A 13,545-nucleotide genomic window follows, 5' to 3' on the forward strand; every position below is an offset into this window, starting at 1 on the left:
GGAGTGCTGATTTTGGATTCAAGATTCACAACATTTTGCATTCTAGGAATAAAAAAGTCTTGAGAAACATCATAGTTCCAAATCCATTGAGGAAAATAAATTATTTTAATGCCGCCAGCCTGGCCTACACTCTATGTTAAATGTTTCATGTTTCATTTTTCACCTCATTTTGGATCAATCAACATGATACTTAAAGGGATTACTTTTTTTAAATTTCAATCTCTCAGCTTCCCAGGATGCATTTCCGTTCCTTCATCTGGACAGATGTGGTCAGGCTCCAGCTAAAAAGTCCCAGCCGCACACACTCATAGCATGCACACATTAAGTAAATTGGATTTGACAGATTCTGAAAAGGAGATCATACCAAAATAAACAATTTCTTTTTGTATTTATTGGTATTTTACCTGTTATGTTGTGCTAATATTCAAAATCTTTGGCCATTATCATGACTAAAAGATACGAAATCATGAACATTTTACCAAGAGTTGGGTTGTGACATGGTAGATGTCACAATATTTATATCACATAAAGAAACTATGAACCAGGTTTAAATATGCTAACTGGGTTTGGGTCAGGTCTCCTGGAGAAAAAAAGGCAAGCATCGCAGTGCTGTCAAAATTCACAGGACCCTGTTGCAGAGGCGGCCATTGGCACAGGCCCCCTGTGAACTGCTCCGGTCAGTTAGCCAGCCTGTCAGTCAGAAAACAGTCAGTCAGCCATCATACCAGTCAATCACAGGCTTATCCAAGCATTTAGAGTAGGTAGGCAGCAGTTCATCAGCATGAAATGTCAAACTGTAACTCTATCAGTCAGACAGACAGCTAGTTTGGTTAGACAAATAGCCACCTACTTAGCCAAGCAGGTCATTACAGCAGAAAAGCAAGCTTTTCAGTCAGTCAACAAGGCAAAAGCTTTACAGTGGTTTTCCTCATTTAAAGGAACAGTTCAACATTTTGGCAAATACGTCAATTCCTTTTCTTGCCAAGAGTTGGATGAGAAGATCAATACCACTCTCATATTTGTTTGTTAAATATGAAGCTGGCACCAGGAGACAGTTAGCTTAGCTTAGCATATAGACTGGAAGCAGGGGAAAATAGCTAGCCTGGCTCTGTCCAAAGGTAAAAAACTACCAGCACCTCTAAAGCTCATGGAGTCTTAAAGGTGACGTCAAGACTCCAGGAAGTCATTACCCACAGCCCAAAAATTAGTCAGTGATGGAAAGTAACAAAGTACATTTACTCAAGTACTGTACTGCCCAATTTTGAGGTAATTGTACTTTACTTGAGTATTTCCATTTTCTTCTACTTTATACTCACCTACAATTGAGAGGCAAATATTGCACTCTTTACTCCACTAAATGTATTTGCTAACTTTGGTTGTATTATTATAAGTTAACATAAGATAATGGGGGATTCACAAGTTGGCAATGTATAAAGTAAAAAAACAAAACAAAACATTAGCCCCACCTTTACCAGCTGCAACATAAAAGTGATAAGCATATTAATGCATCAATAATTATAATCCAATACTATAATACATTATTCTGAAATGGGCCATTCATGGGCCAATGAGTACTTTTACTTTTGGTACTTTAGGTATATTTTGATGCTAATACTTTTGTACTTTCACTCAAGTATGATTTAAAATACACGACTTGTAACAAAGCATTTCTGCACTGTGGTATTGCTACTTTTACTTAAGTAAAAGATCTGAGTACTTTTTCTGTTATACAGACATGAAAGTGGTATCAATCTTCTTATCTAACTCACAGCAAGAAGGCGAATTAGTTCGTAGAAAAGGTTTCAGTCATAGTCATCTGGACACTGTTTTCAGAATGAAGACGTTTCGGGTCCCATCCGGAAGTCATTCTCAATTGTGAAAATGGTCTGGGAACTCAGAAATTTAAGCTAATCTGTGTTGCTTAAGCCCTGCCCTCAGGGAAGAGTCCTCCTGTGTGTCTGCTGTTTACCCTGCCTAGTTTCACCTGAAACTGACCTTCTTTTGTTTTCTTGATGGCCCAGTAATCAGGCCTATTGTTTTATGGCTGCACCTCCCTCATCACTGTTCAGTACATGATTAGCATATGATTGGCTTGACCATGGTGATAATACACTGTGGTAAACAGTTGGCAAGTTGAATCTCAGACCACCATTTCTGTTTAAAGAGGGGTTTTCTTTTTTCACAAAATGGCTTCTTTGACTCCTCTTTCAAACCAACTCTTCTCTCTACTTAGAATCTTCACCTCATTGTCTTCAAATGAGTGGTTTGTAGCTTTTAGATGCAAATGCACGGCGCTCTGTAATCCCGCGTTAGCGTGTTGTCTGTGCTGATAAAGTCTTTTGTGAAGTGGCTGTTTAGTCTCACCTATGTACCGTTCTTTGCAGTTTTCCTCACTGCATTGACTAGAATAAACTACATTGCTCTGTTTTTGTATGGGCATCTTGTCCTTAGGATGAACGAGTTTCTGTCCTAAAGTGTTGCCTGGTTTAAAGAAAACAGGAACATCGTGCTGTCTAAAGATCCTTTGTAGTTTTTCAGACAGTCCAGATACATAAGGGATGGAGACACCGTTACTTCTTGGTTCTGTTTCCCTTTCGTCCTGTTTTTTGGCTCTACGTAGTCGTAGTCTCTGACTACGACTGAAACCTTTTCTACGATGGAACAAACCTGAACGAATGAGGGACTACACCATCTTATTTTGAAGGCTAATTAGCATATATCCCAAAATGTCGAACTATTCCTTTAAGTGTCCATTAGAGTTCACATTGTTTTTAGTTCTGATCAATCCCATTGAAAGAGGACAAATAATAGACTGTATCTTAAATAACTTCTTAGTTACCTCATTTACTACCCCTATAGATGCTCAATATTTGGCACAATTATTTCAGAATTTGGACACTTGTTAACTATTATCATTTTACATCATCACTAACAGGCATAGTGTTCTGCAACTGTCATTTTTGAATCTATAAAATGCAATGTATTACATTTTGGGATTGTTGGCAGAAAGTAGTGTACATGTCATGCCTACTTTTTCACCCCGCTGTATTTTTTTCATTGACCTGGTGTCATAGCCATTATTATTTTATTAGCCCTGGTTTTGAGATTTCTGCCTCCACCCAAATACAATGGAGCTGCTCACACAGCAACAAAAAATTACATTTAAAGAATTCAACAGCAACATTTCTTTCTAGAAACAATGCTCTACTTACCATTACAGTTTTCATTAGAACTGCTTTATACTGAAGAAATAGTCCCAATGAAAATTGTTCACAGTGAGGTCTGTGGATTATCCGGAGTAATGGGGATGTAACATAATGTGGCTGTGAGCACAACAAACAAAGTTCTATTCACCTCTAATGTATCCTGGTCATCTAAAACCCAAACTACCTGCATGGTAAGATACCACTAGAGGTGAGTGAAAAAATATGTTTTTTGCAATTTGAGAGAACTGGCCCTTTAATTTGTATTCAATCACAGAAAGGAAAAATCTTTGCGTCATCATTACTTGCTTTCGTCCATATACACAAAACTCTTCAACACTCTCTTCTAAAGTAAGTTTTTAAATTATTTAGTTGCAATCTACGTCTACAGCTTTCAATCCTCTCTGCCCTGCTGTTTTGTTTGAGCTAACCATGGCCCCATGACTCGCCCATGGACTTGAGTATTTGTCGAGCTGTGACGTTAAGCCTGCGAACATCTAGGACTTATGGGATATCGTGCCTTTCTAACTAACTTCGCAGTTAATGATGGTAAAGTGGTTGAAAAGCAGTATCAAACAATGCAGAACACTTGACAGATGGTTCTGTCTTCTGTGAAACATGGCAGAGTATGCACTATTCAAAGGGGCCCAGGGGCACTGCTAGGAATTCTAGGCCCCCTGACAAGAAAGGAAACTTAGCCCCTTGACCTTGATGTGTTAAACTCAGCACAGTATAACCTGGCATCTTTGAGTCGGCCCCCAGTTTGAGGTCATACTCTCCTCTCCATGAGCCACACTGCTCAGCAAGCCACTGCATACATTGAATGCTTCAGTAAATTTGCGTCAGGGTCAAAGCCTTCAACGTTTTACTTTGGCTCTATATTTTGCACATATAGTCATAACTGTCATTTCATGATTCTTTAAATAATGCTTGTTACGTGCCTTGAACACTTAATCCATAACATTTAGCTGTAAGGAAAAGTATGAGTCTTTTCATAGCAAATGAATAAATAGTCATGGCTGGTATTTGTGTAAGTCTAACAACACACTCCTGTGTTGCCAGTTTTAGCAACAAAACCTTTTTGATTGTGTGTGTTGGTCAGTAAAATACAGAAACGTCAAATGGACATAGCAATTATGAGGGTTTTTGAGATATGTTTGAAATTTGGACACATCTGGCCATGCCTGAAACACACCGGTGTGCGTGCGTACGTGTGTGTGTTTATGCATGAATACACCTCCGTGGATAAATGTGTAATTCTGCATGTGTCTGGCATGTGTAAAAGTGAGACACTTTCTAAATATGACTCGTGCAATCACTCTCATGCTTTATAGGCGGTTAACTCCTGGGCGGACACACACCGTGCATGTGGGCTAACAATCACTGCGGACGGGATAACAAGTAATGAGTGTGTGTGTGTGTGTGTGTGTGTGTGTGTGTGTGTGTGTGTGTGTGCTGGTGTTTGAGTGTGTGGTTGCACTTCCTCCTCTTAGCCCTCTACCACTCATAGATTTAGACTTTGTTATTATTTTAACATAGTTAGCAGCTGTGTTTTGGTGGCGAAAATGGTAATCATCTCCCCATTGCTGGGTTTTCTGTGGGTTGAGGTGTATTTATAACTGTGGACTGTTTCACTTTACTTTCTCATGACACAATACAGATCTGGAATCTTCTCAAAGTCACTAAATCATATTTTGGTAGCTTTTGTTAGCCTCAGCACATTTGCCCTGATAGAATAATTTGATATAATAATTCTGTTTGAGTGACTAGATATGAAAGGGGATTTACTCATAAACATATATTTAGTTTATTCTAATGTAAAGACAACATGGACAATAAAAAAGATACACTGTTTAAGCCTGCAATTCACAAACTAGATTTAAAGTCAGTAGGTATACGTCCGTGCCAAATAAAGGAAAAAAAATGTCAACCTGCTGGTGGTACTATAGGAAAAAGTCAGGGGATCACCAAAGTCATTAGGATACACCATCTGGGAACCATGAATGTCTGTACAAATTTTTCCATCTTGTAGATGTCAAGCTATTTCACTGGCTAAGTTTAACTTGCTGATGACGCTACAGGAAAAGTCAGGATCGCCAAAGTCATCAGGATTCATCCTCTAGGGACCATAAATGTCTAAAACCAGTTTTTATGCAAATCCATCCAATAGCTATTGAGACATTTCAATAAAAAACAACCCCATGGTGGCACTAGAGGAAAAGTCAGGGGACCAGCAAGTTCAGTAAGCTTCATCCAATGTCTGTGTACAATTTCATGGCAATCAATCCAATAGTTGTCGAGGTATTTCTGGACCAAACAACCAAATTGCTATCCTTAGAGCCATGTCTCTAGCGTGGCTAAAAATATCAAGAGCTATTGAGGTAGAAATATGGAAAGCTTCCAAAGCAGTTAAAAGGGCTAATGTACACCAGCCTTAGCCTAAGAGTGCTCAAACCTGATTGGATGACAATGCCTACCCTTCAGTACAGCACAGACTCACATACAGATTGTAATTAATTTAGCTAAACCTGGTGTAATATTAGCTTAACATGGTACATTATTTTCTGCTACCTTTCCATAGCTTTTTATTTTGACACACTCATAAGTTAAACATCACAGTTCTATGATGTATTGGCCACTTACATTTTTGCTGGCGAAAGTATAACTACCATATACTGCTAATAAACCATGAACTTCCATACTGTAAGTCTCAAGGTTTTTACCTTAGATTATACACATTGATCTTACTTAATTAGCTTCGTTCCCTCTCTTTGACATTAGCCAAGTTCATCTGTTTCTAACACAGTCAGATGCAGAAATTTTAATTCCTGACCTTTGTAACATCCTGTTCTCAGACCATCAAGAGTGCAGCATTTAAAATGCAGAGGCTGAATACTTACTTGAACCAAAAAGCCTAATGCACATAACTAAATTCTGCTTATTACTAAAATTTGAATGGAATAGCACCTCCTCAGGTCACAGGAAGCAGGCTCTGGATGCAGAGGATGCGCTTTACCAAAGCGCTTTATAAAATGCAGATGATGTGCTTTACAAAAGCGCTTTATTAAAAAATTACGTCCATGTCACCTCCCGGGCTTCGTACATTTTCCCCAAAGATAAGTAGGCAATCTACGGAGCCCCCTAAAGATCATGGCGAGATTTTTTTTTAGGACTACTTTTGCATTCCCTCACAATATGTTTGCGTTACCTTGCAATATGTTTTGCGTTACCTCGCAATATTTTGTGTTCTCTCGCAATAAATTTTGCCTTCTCTTGCAATAAATTTCGCATTCTCTCGCAATGCTTTTACGTTACCTCGCAATATTTTTTTGTCTTCCATTCCTTCTGAGCCATATGTCTATTTCTGCTCGGCTGCTCCCATTGCAATGCCCCAGTATATCAGTTTATTGAATCTTACTTTGAACTGGGCATTAAGAATGCTGATATGGTACTACTGCTCAATAGACATGCATGGTTATGTATTTAGTGAAAGTAAACTTAAACACATTCTTAGATCAAGTGGTCTCTCCAGAAGAAAGCAGTACGGTAATCTGCAGAATGCTGTCAGTTTCATTTGTGAACAGTTACTGTATCTGTACTCTGTACTGTACCCCAGAGGGGTTTCATTGAGGAAAAGGTGACATTTCCAGAGGCAAAATTACAGATGTGCAGTTGAATCTACCTCATAAAGCTAATGTGCTGTATTTGTATGAGTCAAAAAAAAAGCAACAAACAAGAAGGCAACTGAATTGCTGCAAACAGAGTCTGTGGTTCTGTCACAGAAAGAGCAGACAACATTGAACCACATGCAGAGATACATGAGGAATTCAGACCAATGCAGGTTGGAAAGCTTTTTGCGTTTTTGCACAGGGTTCTCTGTTCTTTGTACAAAACAATTAAAGTAACCTCAATGCTGAAACAGGTTTTGGTTGAAGGCCTGTGGCTATAAGTGTGGAGCAATATATGATGTTCCTTATACATACAGCTCCCACCCGGAAGTTTGATAATGTTCTATTTGATAACTTCTTTGCAATGGATATCATATAAGGTGAGGTGACCATAAACAATGCTAAATGCATTAACTTGAGAATCTCCACACTACCTTCCATTCCAAATAGACATATGGCTCAGAAGGAATGGAAGAAGAAAAGCATTACGAGAGAACACAAAATTTATTGTGAGAGAACGCAAAATATTGCGAGGTAACGCAAAACATATTCTCACCGTGACCTTTAGGGGGCTCCGTTGCAATCTATTCATGGCAGAGCATTTTCCTGCTATGTTCCGCTCCTGTGGAATAAATAACTGCACCCTTAAGATATATCGAGCCTGAAAACCTATAAGTTATGTTTTGACGCATAGGTTTTTGTTCCTGATTTACAGATTGTATGACTTTGTTGTATGAATGTTTTTATATATTTTACATTTGTAAATTTTTTATTTGTATAAGTCTATTGAGATACCCACTTTAGTTAAATCAGTCTCCAAAACACCATAAGTGTTTTTATTTTTCACCTACAGGTCATCCCAGTGGGAAACAGGGTTACTGCCAACGCTCTGCCCACTCTGCCAGAAAGTGAGTGGGAGATGACAGGTGACAGAATATCCAAGATAGATGTCTTACTCAGTTGAACTGTTTCTAAACTCCCTTAACAAACACTTCTATTGGACTGCATACAGTAACAGTCAGGGTTCAACTGAGGTAATCAGTACATCTTAAACCTTGCCTACTACTTAGTACAATCTTAAAAGTACAACTGCCTGGCTTCTTCTTTGGCCTCTAATCTGCCGTCCTGCACAAACGTTCTTTTATTTATCCCCCAGGTTTATTCCAGTATCCTTTTCACCCATTTGTGCTCCTTTTCTACGACACTTAATAGTGCCCATCTAAAAAGTCTGAGGTGACTAATTACAGATGGAATAAACCTTTGACAGATTGGGGTGTGAAATGTTTTAATTCCCAAATCTCACATTTCTGGTATTCTGTCTTTTTTAGTCATACTGCTTGTTTGTCTTATTAGATTTGATTAGATTAGATTCAACTTTATTGTCATTACACATGTACATGTACAAGGCAATGAAATGCAGTTTAGGTCTAACCAGAAGTGCAAGTGCAGGATATAAAGTGCGTGCATAAATGCAGGATAGAGCAGTATAATGAAAATATTGCAAGTGGATTATATACAGATGGCATTACTATAAACAGAAGTATACTGATGGATATGTATGACTGGAGAGACACTGAGCCTCGCGATGTACACGCGCCACCATCTTGGTCTTATATGAAGAACTGGAGGTCAGTTCACCCATCTTTTTATTCATACTCAGTATACTTTACGCTCCTCATATCTCATTATCCACCTACAGACTTCCTCTGCCTCCATTCCTTTTGCCAGCAGCCCCTGTCTTTTCTCCTCTATCACTTCTCAAGGGACAGTGTTTGATGTAAGAGGAGTGGTCTGTCATGTCTGTTTTATTTCAAGAAACTGCCATAAAGAAGTTCATTGACACGACTTCAACCCTTGCAGATTGTACTGCTTGTTTCATTAAAAAACGAAATTTGAAGACTTATTTTTTGCAGATTGAAAGCATTTTGAGGCTGGTGAATTTTGGCTTCACCAGGGCTCAACACCTCACATACACCAAACACACTCACACACACAAACTGATCCCACACTCAAATTATGGGCTTGGCAGCTCTCTCTCTCCTCCTGTTTTGTTGGTAACCCACATGCAGACTCCAGTGCCAGCAGAGTGTGGCAGAGGGTCACTGTTTCCCACAGTCCCACAAGATTCACAGACTTTCTTCTTAACCCCTGATCCTCTGCTGTTGGTCCCCACCACCATAGAATCCCCGTCAAAATTTTCCGCTTGTACCTAAAATAGTTGTCTGACTGCTGGCCACGCTTGCCTGGTGCCCTCCTGTCGCTTACGGCAGGCTGAGTACACACACCGACGACAAGACTATTTTGATCTTAATAGTTATGAAATTCATTAATTTGTTGTTTTTGTTTTTCCACTATGATGAAAGAACATCCAGTTTTTGTGAGACTGTGTATGTGTGTGTGTGTGTGTGTGTGTGTGTGTGTGTGTGTGTGTGTGTGTGTGTGTGAAAAGGATTGAAAGCTTGAGAAAGTGGGAGATGAAATAAACAAAAATACAACTGGGTGTTCTGGGCATTGCTGTAAGTAGAGTGGGCATGTCCCTAAAAAAAGATGAGGGATAGGGACAAGGTAGCCACTGTATATGATCTTCAATGCTACTATACAGTATACTGCTTGGCCAAAATACCCATTTTTTATTTAATGAAAAGCTAAAATTGTAAAATAATATGGTTTAAGGATTATATGCCCACACTGGTGTCTTTACAGCACTGTTCACAAATACTACACTCTTAAAAATGCTCTCATAAAACGGTTCAATAAGGAACCCAAATTAAAGAATCTTTTCAGGTTTAATGTTAGCTTTGTAGAGAAAACACAGGCTTTTCTGTTTAAGGGGTTTTCTGACTTGCTGGCTACTACTGCTGGAGAGCCACAGGGTTGTGCCTGACCAGTCTGAAAATGACCGTTTTTCGCAAACCCTGGCTGATAGCAGTCTTTTTTATTTTAATTTTTAAAAAACATTTAATTGACATTTCTGTTGCACTTGAAAGATCTCTATTTCTTTAGCACAAGCATTTTAACATAGATTCGTACACAAATCTAATTATGCTGCAGCATGTCAGTTTATTGTCAGTTAAGGCTAACTGTTATGTAGCCAATTAGCTAAACTGCTAGCTCACCAATAGTTACCATCAAATAAAAATTTCAAGCTTCCTGTAACATTAACGTAATTTAACTAGGTAGAAAAGGTTTCAGTCGTAGTCATCTGGACACTGTTTTCAGAATCAAGACATTTCGGCTCCCATCCGGAAGTCATTCTCAATTGTGAAAAATGGACCGGGAACTCAGAAATTTAAGCTACTCTGTGTTACTTAAGCCCTGCCCTCAGGAAGGAGTCTACCTGAGTATCTGTTGATTACGCTGCCTAGTTTCACCTGACCTAATTGTTTCCATGATGGACCAGTAATCAGTAATCAGGCCTATTGTTTTCTGGCTGCACCTCCCTCATCACTGACGACAACTGAAACCTTTTCTACGATAGAACACTCCTGGACGAATGAGGGACTACACCGTCGTAATTTAACTAGGTGGATCGCCAAGCAGCATATGGTTAATAATGTGGAAATGTAGTTTTTGTAAATGATATTCTATTCCAAGAAAGTATAGCTTTGAATAGCATGGATGCTAGCTAACATGATTATTATTTTTAAGTTATTAAAAAGAGGTGTATTTGGGTAATGCTGCTTAAAATATTTAATGAACAATATGATTATTTAAAATAAAAACTTTTTCTATGACCTAGTAGAACCTTTTAATGCTCATAAAGAAGTCTAAGGGTCATTATAAACAACCATAAAGAACGACTTGTTCAGAATCAGTGTGTAACATTTAGGAGGATCTACTGGCAGAAATAGAATACAATATTCATGAGTATGCTCAGGTGTATAATCACCTGAATCGTTGTGTTTTCATTACTTTAGAACAAGCTGTTTATATCTCCAGAGGAAGCCGGTCCCCTTCCATGGAGGCTGCCATGTTGCACCGCCATGTTTCTACAGTAGCCCAGAATGGACAAACCCACACTGACCCTAAATAGGGCCTTTCGTGTTTTTCACGAGTTTCGCGACCACCGTTTTTTCTCCTACACGCTTGGAAGTGGAGGGTGAGGCGAGCGGTATTCAAATGGCTGCAAACTGCAATTTCACCACTAGATGCCACAAAATCCTACACACTACTCCTGTAATAGCTTGTAAGATATGCAATGGTCAACATCTTAACAGATGTCTTAACAAAACACTGCAATGTTATTTTATCTAGAAAGAAACTGCAATTAATTTGCTATTAGTATTCCTGATTAGAAACTGGATTCTCATATCAGATGATTACGGAAATTAGGATACTGTCCGACAGCACAGTGCAGACACTTGAAATGCATCCCCCATGTGATGACACAAGAGGTCGTCCAAAACCTCCAGTATGTTTGCGCAGCTACCTGTTTTTGGAGTGGGGGTGTCAGTAAACAGGTAAAAATGCTACAAATAGAATCTAGCCACTTAAGAATATAGTCTTGAGGGAGGGCAGCCTGTTCCCTGGTCTGCGTCAGCACTGACCTTTTTGCTGTTTGCTAAAGGGATTTGATTTCACTTCTAACTCTCTCGCTTTCCCTTTTTTTCAACATTCACACTTGAGCCATCTAAACAGTATAAAATGGCACTTTTGTCCATGGAGGAGAAGCTGTGGTAGTTCAGTCATAGGCCAAGTGATATCACACCAACGATAAACTGATTCCAGCAAAGAAATGTTTGGCATTTTTAAGCAAGGTGGTTGGAGGTTTTGCGTCGTGCCAAACACCACTATAAGCAAGCATGCATGCTTGTAAATATACATGCATTTACATATACATTACACCGGGAGGTGAAAGACCAGGGCCAACACAAAACAATGATTGAGTGCCTTGCTGAAGGAAAGTTCAACAGTGCAGATACTTGTTGTTACAAGTCCTCAAGCCACTGAAAAATATATCTTTGCTTATTACTACCTCCTGCTGTGACCCATTGCTAAAACCTATTTGCAGTCATCCCCCCACTGGTTTCTTACACACTATAAATATCCTTCCCTGTAAGTTGGACACTGACCGAACATCTCTCAGTTTCTACTATTCATTGACAACTGAAATGTTTAGCCCTCATGAACCTACAGCGCCCTCTGCTGGCATTACATGGGCAGACCTAAGTGCTTGCTGCCATCACTTGAGGCTGTTAGTATGTGATAAAGATTTATATTTTCTTTAAAAACCTAAAGAGCTGGATTAGAATAAGAGTCATAAAAGCATAAGCCACTTCCATAAAAAAAGAATGGTTATAGTGAAGATCAGAGGGTCAACAAGAATGAAAACTGAATGCAGACTTACAATTTTACTTTTCTTGCCTAACAATACGTATAGCTCCATTATACGCCACTTTCTAAGCAAAGCTGAACAAATATCAGTTTTCTTTTGTGGTATCCAGTGTGGCTTTTGTGGCTGGGTGATTATCTGATATCAGGCCAGCAGTAGAAGGGGTGTCATGTGCAGGATAAACATGAGCCATGTTTGCTTTCACTACTGTTCACTCCAGTTCTGTCTGTTAGTCTCTACATTTCATGGCACACTATATTTCATATTAACTATTAAATGGTTCAGCTGTTTGGAAATAGGCCTGGGGACAAGGCTTCAAAGACAAAGCCTTCAAAGACAAAAGGAATCTGGTCAAACATCTGGCAGCCTGTATTTTAAAGATGCAGGAGATGGTCTGCTACATTCCATTCCAAGCACACACTGTACACCTTCAGACACACACACACACACACACACACACACACAGAGAGAGAGAGAGAGAGAGAGAGAGAGAGAGAGAGAGAGAGAGAAAGAGAGGTATGTGAAAAGACTGGACAACAGCATCAATCACAGTAAATATGCAGGAATGGACATGGTGACACTAGTTTAGAAATATAGGGCTTGGAGTTCACACTGACAAACTGTGTGCAAAATGGCAAAAGTCCTTCAAAATGTCATGGTAATGCCCTGTCTTTGTTTGATTTCGCACATTTGTCATAATCAAATCATTTAATTTGGGATGTTGCTATCACCAGTTTAACACCAAAGTAAAGCTCTGAACCACTGAAAGAAAACAAAAAAACAAAACAATGATTTGTTTGTTCACCTTTTATGGGAAAAAATCCATGGCACACTAGGGGTGAAATCGCAACTGTGAAATAAATAACATAATTATTAATAGTTATTAATAAAATAGAGGATGAAAGGTAACATATGGCTTCAGGCTAAGGATAACCACCTACAGAAGAACCAGTAAAGTAGTAAAGTTGCCTGTTGATACTTTCTTGCACCTCAGGATATAACAGCACATAAAGACATGTACAGGACATAATGGATGCATAATGCAACCATTCTATAAAAAGTAGAATTCACATTATTTGCTGGGTTATTACTATTCAATGAACCAGTTTAAACTAAAAAAGCAAGGTATATTATTGCTATTGTTATTGTTATTGGCTATTCATTCTATTGATTTCTACAGTACATTTTCAACCTGACAACAAAAATGGTCATATTTACTATACCACTGTATTGAAGTGTCCCACGGAAATGCTACAGAGAAAATAGTGAATTATGAAGACACTCAGCTCATACATGCAAAAATACATATCCATACTGTATATAGCACTCACTTTCTATTACT

The sequence above is a fragment of the Siniperca chuatsi genome, linkage group LG13 (assembly GCF_020085105.1).
Source record: "Siniperca chuatsi isolate FFG_IHB_CAS linkage group LG13, ASM2008510v1, whole genome shotgun sequence".
Taxonomy (NCBI): Eukaryota; Metazoa; Chordata; class Actinopteri; order Centrarchiformes; family Sinipercidae; genus Siniperca; species Siniperca chuatsi.